Raw genomic sequence first — 14,238 nt, forward strand, 5'->3', positions numbered from 1 at the left:
CAAAAAGTCGGGAGGTAGCACCAGATGAGCGCCCGGATAAAATTATATAAGGTTGTGGAATTTATAGATGCCGTCTGTGTAACGATGCGGACGCGCGCCGGTAAAGCCCGACGTCGTAAAAATTCTTAGATTACCGAAGAACTGTTACTGCAGCTATTAAAAAAATTCCGCTAATTAAGATCTCAGGGAAATATCAAATAACATTTCCACTACCACGTTCAATGGTGGAAAAAAAATTAAAATATTCAAAAGTAAATGTTACCTTCGTTTTTTTGCGATAGTAAAAAATTTGACTGTAATGCAAAACATACTTGTCTGAAATATAAGTATATATCTCATTTCTCTTGCTAGATGGTGTATTTGCTAGGAACACAATTTTATTTCTCCATAATTCATTATTTTAATTAAAGATTTATTTTCAATGAAATAAATGTTTTTCACAAATCATTTAAAGTATCTTTTTTGTGCAAGAAAGCAAAGATGTACAAAAATAAAACAAATACACTTCTTATGGGTAAACACCGTAATTTTAATGACACTAACATGTTGCTTTGATTGTCACATGAAACTGCATCATTCTTTTTTTTCTGTTTTTGTATGTACTGGACACTGAAAAAAAAATTATTGACTAAATTTTTCAACTTAATTAAATTTCTTTAGTTGAAATACTTATGCATTTAACTAACACACGTAAATACTTGAACTGGAGAAAAATTAAGTTGAAAAATTTAGTCAAATTAACAACTTTTCTCTCAGTGTAGATTAGCAATTTTTGGCAATTACTAGTTACGCGAGCCTCGTATTTTCGGCAACGCGGTGAGAACGGATTAAAGACGTCGCTAAATCCGCGATTATTGACGCGCCCGGGGCGAAAATTCGCGGCTCATCTCCATAACCCACTTCGGAACGGTGATTTTCGCCGCTAGCGCAATTGAAAAGCGCGAAGCAAAATACGAAAGCCGGTGTGCTTCATTAACGATCATAAAAGCGATGCGCGGTCGATTCAGCCAATAACGGGCGCTCTACCGCGACCGGAGCCTGTAATCACGGACTTATAATAATCTAGTATCTTCGCTCCTGCAAAACCCGACTGTAACGACCTGAAATTATAAGCGATATCAATTTTATACTTACAACACCGGCCATAAACGCTGGCACACCTGTCCAAATGCCGCGACTGTTGATCGCTCGCAAAGAGTAGTCGTGATAAGCGCAAAACTCCTAATCTATCACACGACTTTTCTACGCATTTTCACAGTTATGCATATCGTTACCATTCTATATTACAACTATTTATATTTAAAGAGATATACGAATTTATCAGGGTTAGATAAATTGATATTTTTTGAAACTAAAGTTAATAAATTATAAAATTTTATTTTAATTGTGTTAAAAGTTGCATAAACAAAAACCAAGAACTATAATTCGTAACATGGCGCAATGGTTTACGTCTTGAAGTAAATCTATGTGTAAGTTATAATATAAATAAAAACTATTAAGATTAAATTAAGTTAAATTTAAAAAACTTAATTTAGAAAAACATTAAATTAGAATGTCGTGATTTTAAAAAATTTTAAAAACTCATTTTAAATAACAAAACAATTACAATTTGAATCATTAAATAAATTTAATATTTGTGATCTAATCTAATATTTGTAATCTAATTACTAATTAATAGATCTAGATAAATTAATTGTAACATTTTATTTTTCAAATTACTCTTTTGACACAAAGAAAGGTGACCGGCGTTAATATCATAATTAACAATTGTCAGTTTACTTACAAAATAAAAATACTATAATAAAGCAAAATAGAAATGCATTTCAATTTTTTAAAATTTTATTAATTTATTGTAATAATCTCATAAATTAAAATAATATTCCCAAAATAAATCTAGATTTTTAATCTATGTACACAAGAATTTTTTAAGTAAATATAGATAAAAAGATTAAAATAAATCAACGGCAAACATTGCTTTAAACTGTTCTTAACTTTGGCTACCTAACCGTTACTATTTTGTTGAATAATCCTACGTGAGTTTTTAATTTTCGATCTATCTATATCGTTTGAGATATCCCAATCATCAACTGTTATTATAGCTTCGCCCACGGCTACCGTTTCGACCCTAATAAATTCGATCGGATCTCCGATCGTTTCTTATCCGCTCCCAATCTGTGTAAATTAACGTTCGTTAACTATGAGAAAGCTCTCGTGAGCCCCCGGCCGAATCAAGGAAGCGAACGAGATGGCGGAGATCGACGTGCGGCTGTTTCGGGATGATCGCTGGATGAATTATTTATGCTCGTGGAAATACGCGGACGCGAGAGATACGCGCCGCTTCCTAAGCCCTCGCCGACGTAATTCTCGCTCGCAAATTTTCTCGCGCGAACAATTACCAGCGGGATATTATCTCTCGCGCTTTCAGAGACGCCTGCAACGCCACGTGGAAACGCGGAAACGACTCGAGAATCGCCGCTGCTCCAGGAAAGCGCCCATCAAAGGGCACCGACTCGCCCGCTCGCTGCAAATTACGGCGAAATTGCGGCGAAATTCGTTATGTGTATCCTCCCGGGGGACTTTGCGGTGCCTCATCCAACCGTTACACGCGCTTACGATTACGTATGAATCGCCTCTTCCCCATCATTCCCGCCCTTTCGTTTCTTTCTTCCTTCTTATTGTCGAATCCGCGGGAGATTACGCGGTTGTGTAATTGCGCCGAGACCGCCTTTAAAACGCAACAAGATTTACTGCATAACCCCCTTTTAAAAAGCAGTTACGTTGTCGTATTTTGAAAGAAATCAGTATGTTGTACGCACGTAAATATTAAAAGACTCTTAATCTAAATATAATCGTTTCGCGCAGTGCGTTGAAGGACCTCGTACACAGAAAACAAGTAATATAGCCAATAATATATATAATACTCAGTACGATAATATTTGCTGTTAATGCAAGTACAATGTTGACACTGCAATACCACATATTATTGTATTGAGTATATCTGTAGTTGGCAGCCCGCAACTACATATATATTACATCTTTTTCCGTGTATAAAAGAGATTGGAAATGTAAAAAAAAAAAAGAATTTCTCGCAAATATCATTCGAAAATATTCTCTCAATAAACAAAGCTCTTGATAAAATCAAAATAAGAAATTAGGTTTTATGACTTATTCATTTATTTTTGCTCGAGCAGTTATATATAAGTAAAACAAGTAAGACTCTTCCGTTTATCCAATGTTTTGGCACATAATTTCTTTTTTTGCTACTTTTATTATATTTTATGCGACTGAAGAGGACTAAGTATAGTCGAAACGTTTCGCTACTTTGTAACAATCTTCTAATGTTAAATCTATTCCGTCATGTAAGTGCGTAATAATAAAGATTATTTTCTACCATCGTCTTTTATTAGTTCAATCATTGACCTTTATTTGAATATTAAAACAAGTGAGAATTGCGATTTTCTCATGAGTTTGATACGCTAGTCGCCCTCGGCTTTCCACCTTCGCCGTGTCATCATTATGTAAGAAGCGGTCGACGTGAAAGAAACCAAAAAAAAAGGGTCACAAGAAATCGGAGAGTCCTCGTTGACTGATTCTGCCAAAATGCTAGTAGTAATAAACGAGTATATGATTGCAGGCTGCTGCGTGGCTGACGAATGACGAGTCGCGAAAAGGCATCATCACGGCCGCCGGAAACGTGGAAGCGATTATTTCGCCGCGCCGTTCATCGCGTGCGAAGTGAATTTTACCGCTGCGAAACGACGAAGTCGCCCGGAAGGACTTGGAACTTTCCGCGTAAAAAGGTTTAAAGTCAATTTTATACGAAAATAATAATCGCTCTGGAAGGCGCGCGCGCGCGGCGGGATATCGAACGAGCGACGCGCACAGGAAGCTGTTAAGCGCGCCGATACCGTCGCGTAGCTTTTTCTCCCCGGTCGGCGGCATTCGCGCGTCCTCTCCTCCTTCCTTATACATCGAGGACGGAAGGAGAAGTACGAGAGAGGAAATTAATGTCGTCGACGTGTCGTCGTAACCGCGCGGCGAAAGAAAGACGTAATTGGACGCGGTTAAGCGGCACCGCCGACCGGCGCGGCGTCGCATTCGACGGCGTAACCACGTCCTGCATAACTACGTCCAATTAAGGATACGGGTATTCGTGTTATCTGGCAGCTTGAGCATCGTCCGGTAGCGCCGCCGCCGCCGCCGCCGCCGCCGCGATTGGAGATGGAGCCGTAAAATTCCGCGAATTTGTTCGAATACGCTCCGCCGCCGCCGCCGCCGCGCCGCGGCAAACCGCTCGTGAAATGCACCGATGAAAGGTACACGCGCGCTCGCGATAGCGCGTTATCGCGGGATTTCTTTTTCTCCCGCCGCGAATGTAACCGGCTCTATATACCGCGGAAATAAATACAGAGGGGAAAAGAATATCGAGGTATGTAGCGGACATATCGCGTGGAAAATGCGCGCTCTTATATAGTTGGAGCGACTCCTTCCCAGTTTTGACACGTAAATGGCAAATGAACGCTTTTGATTGGCTTAGTAATTAATTTTTACGTCTCGTCTCACAATCAGTGAAACCGATATATTTGTTAAATATAACATACGTGCGAATAAACAAATTATAAAATAAATTTCACCTATTATTTAAAAACTTCTTTCTAAGTAAAAAAAAAAAGCATTTTTTTATCTTATCTGTATAACTTTGTGAGATCTATAGATGAACGCTCAATTAATTTAATCTCAATCGCAAACTTTAAGCCCGTCGACTGCTCATGTGTGTGTAATTCGTGTATATAGAATCGCGCCAGGAGCAAATCCGCGCGAGCGCCCGGAATCCATGCGGCATCCACGAGGAGCGCCGGCACGTCCTGCTCTCCCAATCGGGCGTCGCGACGCCCGCGCTTTTTCGGTTCGTGGACACGCTCGGCCGGTCTATGCCCCTGCGACCTCCTACATCCCTGATAACGGGGGCTGCGCGCAAGCAACCGCCTGGATGCTTCGTCTTATCGAAAGCTCTCCGGGACCGCGAGCTTTTCCTCCTTTTTTCCTTTCGTTGTCGAAAGGCGATCGGCGCCGCGTCGCCGAAGACGCCGGGTGGCCGTCCGCGTCGTCCGCCCAAGACGTCAGGAAAAAAAAAATCCTGCCGTTCCCGTCCCGTCCCCGCCCCTACCCCTTCTATCGAAATAACCGATACACGCACACAGTCGCGCGCCTACGCACATGCACACGCGAGCGATCGCACGTGCATTCGCGAATGCTCCGCGCTTTCGTTACGTTTTATTATTGGCAGTCGGCCCGATATAACCACGCGTACTCTCCTGATAGGGCGTCGCGACGGCAACGAGCCGACGCCCCTAATTCCGATACATCCTCATAAAAACTGTATCGGGTGATGCGCGTGATAAGGTAAATTTCACCTAATAATAAGTAATGCGAGGTCCTGCGTTTTCATCGTCTTAATTAGGTATCGTTTTCTCCACTCGCATCGTATCGTATGATATATATACACATGTCATATATACGTAAGTCATATATACGTAAGTAGAGTAATAAAGAAAAAAGAATTAAAGAGAGTCATATAATTTTAAATTACACTCTTTATCGCGGTAGGAAATTTCTATTTTCAACAAATTAATAACGATGCGTAGTTTCATGCAGTCATACAGTCTAGCAATTTCATTATATCTTTTATGTATATAATTCAAGCTAATATAAAACATATCCCTTTTTTTATCCCGAATATCCAAATAATCTAGATATAAAAAGAGATAATACATATTTATTCATATTAATCAAACTTTCCTGTCAAAATGAAAAAAACCTTCAATATTTTCTCGAAGAGAAAGAAATTTAAATAGAATTTTTTTCGCGAATAAAATAAAATGCGACATATTTAATTCAACCTCGCTTTAAATTTTTTATGAACATAATTAATATTGTTTCCAAATACTTAAAATAAAACCTTATAAATATTTCTATAAAAAATTTAACGTTGAATATATATCAAATTTTACCGAATTTATCGAATTATTATGTAATATAAAATATCAATTAAATTCAATAACTGAGCTCTCTATTCATTGTATACAAATAGCATCCACAAATAAAAGTGAAACCTCGCAATTTAAAATAAAGATTGACTTGTCCTCCTCTAAATTTCATAAATGTTCATATTCCCATTTGAAAAAATATACCAATAATACCGATGAAAAAATGGCTGTTCATCCGGAATATATACATCTATATTCTCGCGCGCAAGCTCTACGCGTTCCTACATTATCATGTTTTCCCGAACCTAGCGCTCAACTGATCAACCTATTCCGTAGACTCCGGCGGCAAGTGGATACGGACGTGCTGGGGTCGGACGGCGACGCCGGAACGCCGTCGCGGTCTGATGGGCGCCTGGTGCGGCGTCGGCTCGCGACCCGACCTGCGACACCGTCCACGCCACAGGTGTGCCGTCGCGACGCCCGTCGCCGTCCCGCCCGTCGGGCACCCGCGACGTCGTCCGTCCATGACAGACGTCGCGACGTCGGTCAGCCGGCGGACCGTGCAAACGACGTCGACGACATCGGCCTCCGGAGGCGGACGACGAATCAACGACGGCAACTGCCCACCTGTCGCTCATCGCTTGTCGCGACTCGGTCGCAACGAGTTTTCCGATGCGGCGAGCATGAACGTCGAGGAACGTCGCCGGGGTGCCGTGACGCCTGGCGTCATTACGTTGGCGACAGCGCCCCGTGGCGCCAGTCCTCGAGCGTCGCGACGCCGGAGCAGGAGAGCACGACGCGCGGAAACGGCCCCGCCATTGACCGATCACTCGTTGACCGTCATCACTTGCGAACCTGAGACCTGAATCATTGCACTTTTATTCCATGTTCAATTGACGATGACATTTCATGAATGAATTATTGACACCACACGTGCTATTGAGTTATATTTGCTTTCGTCCTTTGTGTCCCAATCGAGCTTCGTGTCCCAATACGAATTCCAATATCATGGAATGTGACATAAGTGTATTTTAGAAGTACTGAATGTTCAAATGACAAGTTATGACACTTCTAAAAATTTTGATGTAGAAGAATATATAATATAAAAAGTATAATGTTAAAAAATCCAGCTGATTAGATTAAAACATGTGGTTAATTACAAATTTTTTAATTGATATTTTAATATACAACATAAAGTTTCAATTGTAGTATTGAAAGCGATTATGTGCGAACGTGTTTCAGAATTGTCTAATGTTTGCTGTCTGACAATTTTCTACTTGACAATTTTACTATTTAATTCAAGGATAACAAAAATTTTAATTCTATTCTAATTACGAACATTTACATTAATAACTAATAATTGAAGTAACTTATTCTCAATCATACAGTAAACTTTGCGCTACAGATAATAGATAAAATGTTTTAAAATATTGATAAAGATAAAACACTGAGAAAAATAAAGAAAAAAGCTTTTTAAGAAGCCCGTTAGTTTCGATGAAGTATCAAACTTTTGGTCTTTACTGTCCGAAATATTAAAAGAAAAAAAGATAAATGCGTCATATGCGAATAATCAGATCACTCATTTCGACGAGCAATGGTCAACGTCGTCGGAGCAGTAGTTACGCCTGTACCGTCCGACGAGTGCCTCTGAGGAAGCTCTGCGGCGCCCTAGCGTCGCGACGCTCTACCCGGCGAGCATAATGCGCGCGCGCGGGGTAGCGCCAGCGTCCAGCGGCGAAGCCGCGGACCCGACGACGTCTGACGGAGCTGCTCGTCAAACGGAAGACGTCGTCTGACGTACCACCGTGCCAGGAACGCATGCACGTGCAGGAAGTTGCGAGCTTTCCCCGCCGGGAGCTTTCCGAGTAACGCCGGGGCGTCGCGACGCCTGGCTGCCCGGTCGCGGCCCGCCGGCCGTCGGCCGCGTCGGAGGCCGCGCCGCGACGTCCTCCGGAGCCAGGAGAACAACAGGCGCCGAAAGGACGCCGACGTCTCCTACGACGTGTCGCGACGGGCGTCGTTGCGGCGAGAAATCGTGCCAGGGAAGCATACGCGCAGTGGAGCTGGCAGGCGTCGCGACGCCCGGGGCTAATTATAGACTCCCCCGTGAGCTCCCTACCAAGCGTGCAGACTGGGGGATGGAAATAGATTTGGAACGCCTCCGGGGTGCGCACGCGTGCTCTACGTGACGAACGTTCAATCGATATGGTCGCCGAGAATAGCGCATCACGAATTAAAGCAATTCAAGAGTGTAATGTATATGCATATCAATTATTAAATAAATTATTTTCAATTTGTTTGTAAGATGTGTTTCCCTCGATATATGCTGTTGTGTTCTTTATATCATAAAAATATCATATTCTTAGTCTTATTCTAGTTATATGTTAGATAACATATATTATATATACTATTTTTTATTAATGTTATTATTTCCACATATAGATTAAGATTAGAATGTTATATATAGTAGAAACGTAAGAAGTGGGACATATATGTATAGTTTTATTCCTATATAAAATATCTTTCAGACAGTAATTCTTGATATGTAATAAATGGAGTTCATCATTTATGCAACAAGCACGATATTCACGATTAGTTTCACTCGAAAACTTAGGAGAGCTTTTCATTGACATCGGCGTACTAGGACCGCATGATGGAAGGCAACATGATGGAGCTTCTCTAGTAGTAGAACGGCATTTACGTCGGAGCTTTCCGACGGTCGCCCGACGTCTCGACGCCGTAGCAGGGAATCATATCGTGTCGCTATTACAGTAATGACTTTAAGCCGGCATACACACGAACACCAAAGCAATCCGATAGGGAAAAAAAAGGGCGCCGTTTTAATTTAATCGCATGACTCGGCGCATTGAAATCGATATAAGTGAAAAAGAAAAACTTGTAATCTGCCAACCAATATCTTGTCCCGATGATGACACGCATATGATACAAATAAGATATGGTTCTCGGCAAAAGCAATTTTACATTCGCTATACATAAATACAAGATAGACAAAGTAATGTGAACATCTGACAAATATACTATTTATTTTATTAATTTATTGTTTTTTTAATACAAAGCAATTTTGAGAAACAGTGTGAGAAGCAATTTTTATCCTCTAATATTACTTTTATATAATCATTTGAAAAATGTTTTGTTAGATATTCTGCTGAAAGAATAGTACGTTTCATTTATGACTACAATAAGGATAAAACCTATATTAAAGAAATGAGATAGATTAATCTTTTATTAACAAAATAGTAGCGTATTTTCTAGGTGTTACTTTGTGCCGTTTTAACGATCCCGAATAAAAGAACGAATAATGATCAAAGTAGGAGAGCAATTCCAGGTGATTGGAAACTAATCGAGCACACCCATCGCGCGAGTGTCTATTGCGCAACGAGACTAATTTCATTATCTCGCACCCGCGCGTTTGTTCCCGGCGTGCGAGGACACAGGACGCGAAATGAATGGCGATTCCGCGCGGAACGGACGCAAAATAATCGCATTACCGTGCCTGCCGACGCACGTAAGCGATGCACGTGAGCGTCGGGCACGCCTCGCCGGCTCGTTCTATCTCTCGTTCATTCACGACCGTTTCAACGCGCTCCCGAGCGCGCGGCAGCATCCGACCGAATCAATTTCCGGTGACCCGCGGCCGGGTGGCGTGTGCGATTCTTTTATCGTACGCGCGACGCGATGAAAAACGCTCCTCTCTCGAGGCCGCTTTCGGTAGCGTGACCGTCGTCGCCACCGTTCCTTTTTGTCCGCGCCACGCCGGAACGATCGCGTACGGGCGAGCGGCGGCACGTAAATCTTTTTGTCGATCACGTTAATGCTCGTGATTAAAGGCGCACATACGCCGCAACGTGCATCAGCAGAAAACGCCATTTGCAAACGGAATCCGCATACGGGATTAAGGTGACACAAGAAGAAACTGGCCGCTCGCATTACGTTCCGTTGCTCTTTTGCGGAACACCAAGGAGAACCGGTTGCAAAGAGGGAAGAGGGGAAAAAAAAAATAATAAAACGCGCCCGTGACACTTATAAGGAATATAATGCGGTCGAAATCGCGTCTCGGGAATGGCACACCGTTGATATGCGAAAACGATGTCAACCTGTGCAAAGGTGATCCTTCAGATATATCGTTATACCAACGTACGGGGCGTACGAAATCCGTGAAGATGCGCCGCTGTCAAATATACGCGAATTGAGGACCGCGATACCAAGAGAGAGATATCGCGGCAATTGACTGTTGAAAATGGGTGACGTTTCATTTAAACGACTACGGGCCGTTCCAAGGAATGCGGATAACCAACAGGATAAACGAAAGTAGACGCAACTGACGCGGTATTTAAGCATCGCGTAATTAAGGAAACTCGAAGTCCGACTTTTATTCCTCGAGCGCCGCCACGGCGACTCTTCAATGTCACGATATCGCGTGATTTTAATCCGCAAATGTAATTCTGCGCCGTGGCATTTTCAGTGTCACGTCGACAAGTACGTGCGACAAATTTTTAGCGCAACGACCGTCCGGAAGTTTCTCAATGCATCGGTGTGCGACGGCGCATTGAGTATAAAACGAACATCGCGAGAGGTTAATCCTAATTCCCTGAAATATCGACAAAACATTTTTCTCTCTCTCTTTTTTTTTTTTTGTTTAACTTGTCATCAATCCAATCTCCTCTTAATAAGCACGTAGCGTTTTATGCGGGCGATGTATACAGCTCGATGTCCCGGACCGTTTGACAAATGGCCCGTAAATCAGTTTAATAATTCGCCGCGAATAAATACCGCGAGCTACGACCAGAAAGGTGGCGCTCGCCGAGGCAATATAGATGAAATACAACCCCCGACGGGGGACAGCTTGCGCTCGTCGTGTAAACAGGGTCCTTGGGAACCAGCGAATCTGCATACGATCCGATCTTCTAATTAATGGCGCGTCGCGCAGTCATAAAAAGCGAGGTTGCATTAATCGTTTAAATATAATGCGTAATAATTGGCGCAGCAAATGGGCGCACCGCGAGCGCGATTGCGGAAATGTATTTTGAAAGAAAACCGCGCGCGCCTCGGGCTGATAAGACCCTCTGCCGACAAGCGTGCCGTGTAATGAAGACATCGATATCTTCGCAAATACAGCGCCACGCGCTATAACTGGGGGCCGCTCTCGTTCCGGGAGGAGATTATGAGACTCGTTAAGCATGCTCGTTAAGACCGGCATTCGCCGTCGCCGAAACGTGGAAACGAGCCGCGCGTTAATAAATTATCAAATTGAAATTATCGGTCGTCGGGAACGTGTTTCGTGCAACGGTTCTCTCCTCGTCGCGCGTTACGAACCCCGGCAAAACGCCGGCATCGTAATTCCGTGTCTCGCGAGCATTTTGGTTCCTATAGTGTGATTTTATGGGAATTTAACTCGCTGTTCAAGTTTACGATTGATCGCGTGTTAACGTCCTGCTTGTCGATTGCACATTTCAAATAAATGTTCCGGTTGCTTTTGATAACATTAATGTTCTACCTAATTGTCAGTTGAGAGTGTTGAAAGTCACGGATGCCTTGTCACAATATTACAGAAAAATATATGTTTTAGTATTATTATTGAGAGGAGAGAGATGAATTAAAAATATTTTAAAGTTTATTATTCCATTTCTTTCGCTTCTACACATTCTTTTATAGAAAAATATAAATTTTATTGTCAAGGTATCAATTTATCTTTTTTCTTCTAGTAAATAACAGTTATCTTTAACAGAGAATATTTTTTTCGTAACTGTCTTAAAATACCCTCATCACAAATGTAAAAAAATATTATTATATACTAAAAAAAAAACTTTCAAAGAATATACAATTATATATAAGAAAAGTCACATGACAAAATTAAATTTTTATTTTATCTTAATATTTTTGACCAAAGTATATTAAATTACTAATAATAAACTAATAAGGTTAAAATAAGTAATATTTATCCAATTCAAGTATATATTTATACATAGAAATTTATTTTAAATAAATATTACTTCAAGTAAACAGGACGACTGTATTTTAAGACTATTATCAGAAAATATTCTTTGTAAAGATAATCGTTACTTAAAAAAAATCTTAGTACTAAAATGATATTCTTCTGCATCATTGTATCACCCAAAGATAATATATAATAATATGCAAAATTAATTAAGATCTTTTGTCTAAACGATTTAATTCAATTCTGAATTCAAATTGCGTGCAACGAGAGTAAAATTGTACGTCCAGCAATTATTTTGTGTACAGTGAAAAGCACAGAGTAAACAAGAATCGCATGCCTCTGCTCACTCTACATACCACTTTAACTTAATTTGCAGAAAATTACTAATTGCGCACCTGCACCGCAGACCTTATTACGCAAGCAGCCGGGCAATCAGGTCCACCTGATTCGCGTACTCGAGGTACGCTTTGTGAAAACGTAAGCTCTCCCCGACGTCGGTAGCCCGCATTAATTAACGCTGATTATCAAGTCCGGACAACCGATAAATTTCACCTCATCTCTCGGGTAGCGTGCTTAACACGACGTACAAAAGCATCGAATCTCGAGTGAAAGGCCACGCCGTGGCGACCATGCAGTCAGACACGAAGGGCGGCGCGCTTGCTTCTCAATTTTCAATCTATTACCGAAGATGAAATCTCACCGCGGTCGAGCAACCGGCCGCTTACTGGCGCAGATTATCGGGCCCCTGTGGCCGTTAAAATTCGCCGCGCTTTCAGTAGCGTCCTTATTACGTTTGGCACAAAGCGACGTCGGCTCCCCGATGAAGAGGGTCCTGCATCCGCTAACATGGCGACTAACAGGACACGTGGAGGCAGCGTTTTAATGAAGGTTCTCCCTACCCTCGCGAGAGGTATACGCAGTCAGGATATGCGCGATGCGCATTCTACCCGGCGGCGAAAAAAATAAATAAAAACCCGCGTATGGCGGATGGGGGCGGCGAGAGGCGAGGAAGCGAGGAGTAAAAAATTAGCGGCGCGTTTCGAGCTGCGCAATAATTCCGGAGGCGCGTGTTATTCGCGGCGGGCCGCCGTTTTCTTTTTAGAAATTTATGAGCGCAACGACTCTCGCACGGCCGCCGCAAGGTAAATTTAACGCGAAGAAAAAGATTGAAAAAAGAAAAAGAGAAAGAGAGAAAGAGGAAAAGAAGGAAGGGGGAGAGGGAAGGATCAATGTCTGAGGAGGACGTGAGTTTGCCCGGCGTGCGGGTACTCGCCAGAAAAGACGAAGGACAGAAAACGACGAAGGCGAACATCCGCGCCGACTTGCAGATTTAAAGGTCGTAAGAAGGCGCGCAAGAAACGGGAATAACGATCGGCTACGAGTTGTAGTCGCGCCGAAAACTTCTTGCGCGCGGTATAAAATAAAAATCACGGCCACGTGCACTGCCCGAGTTCGCGGACTGTCATTTCTTATGAACCCGTTTTGCGGACGCGGCTCGTGATTCCGCGTCCGTCGCGAAAAGATTTTAACGTGACGTCACGGCGATTATTCACGCGGTGGAATGCGAACGCGAAATTCCATTTCTGAAAACAATAATGGAAATTAAAGTAAATTGACATCATAAAGTAATGTGTTGTACAATCGCGCGGCAGTGATTTCTCTTTTTCTTTTCTTTTTTTTTTTTTTCGTATCGGAGATTCGAGCGGAGGGCATTACCGCGCACACATGGCGGAAGTGCAATATCATGTTATTTCGAGAGATCGTGATTTCAGAAGGTGCTGGCCGTGATTCTTATTATCCGGGTGTAAAAGTCCCGACACAGCTGAAACGCGATGAGAGATCGTTAACCTGTTTTTTTTATCCGTCTTCGCAAAACAATTTGGCTGTACGACTTGATATTCTGCTTTCGACATATCACTCCTTATTGCTATATTTAAGATATATATCATTTATGTGCCAATAACGATCAATTATTTTCGCATTTCCTGTAGAAATCCTAAACTCCAACTTTCGAGTCAACGAATTAACTTTAAATTGATTTTGTAATTAGCAAGATTTATTCTAATTTTTTTTAAGTAAAGAGAGAGATAGATAGAGAAAGAGAAAATATTCTAACAAAATACATGTACCTTTTTTCTAAATAACATCGAAAACATGATATATATAGTTTGATTAAAATAATATCATTTAAAACTTTCTTCTAGGAATACATGTTCAAATTAGTCACGAGCAAACCACAATGAAGCATAAACTGCGGAGTGACATGCTTCCTCGTCATTAATGACGGTAATAACG

At 41.8% G+C, this 14,238-nt stretch overlaps 1 protein-coding gene across 4 annotated transcripts in view; it reads right to left on the reverse strand.

The window, feature by feature from the left end:
- The window catches only part of LOC105834028 (tubulin polyglutamylase TTLL4), a 201,703-nt gene that overhangs the window by 53,194 nt on the left and 134,271 nt on the right, over positions 1-14,238 (reverse strand). The window lies entirely within an intron of this gene.

The sequence above is a fragment of the Monomorium pharaonis genome, chromosome 2 (assembly GCF_013373865.1).
Source record: "Monomorium pharaonis isolate MP-MQ-018 chromosome 2, ASM1337386v2, whole genome shotgun sequence".
Lineage (NCBI taxonomy): Eukaryota > Metazoa > Arthropoda > Insecta > Hymenoptera > Formicidae > Monomorium > Monomorium pharaonis.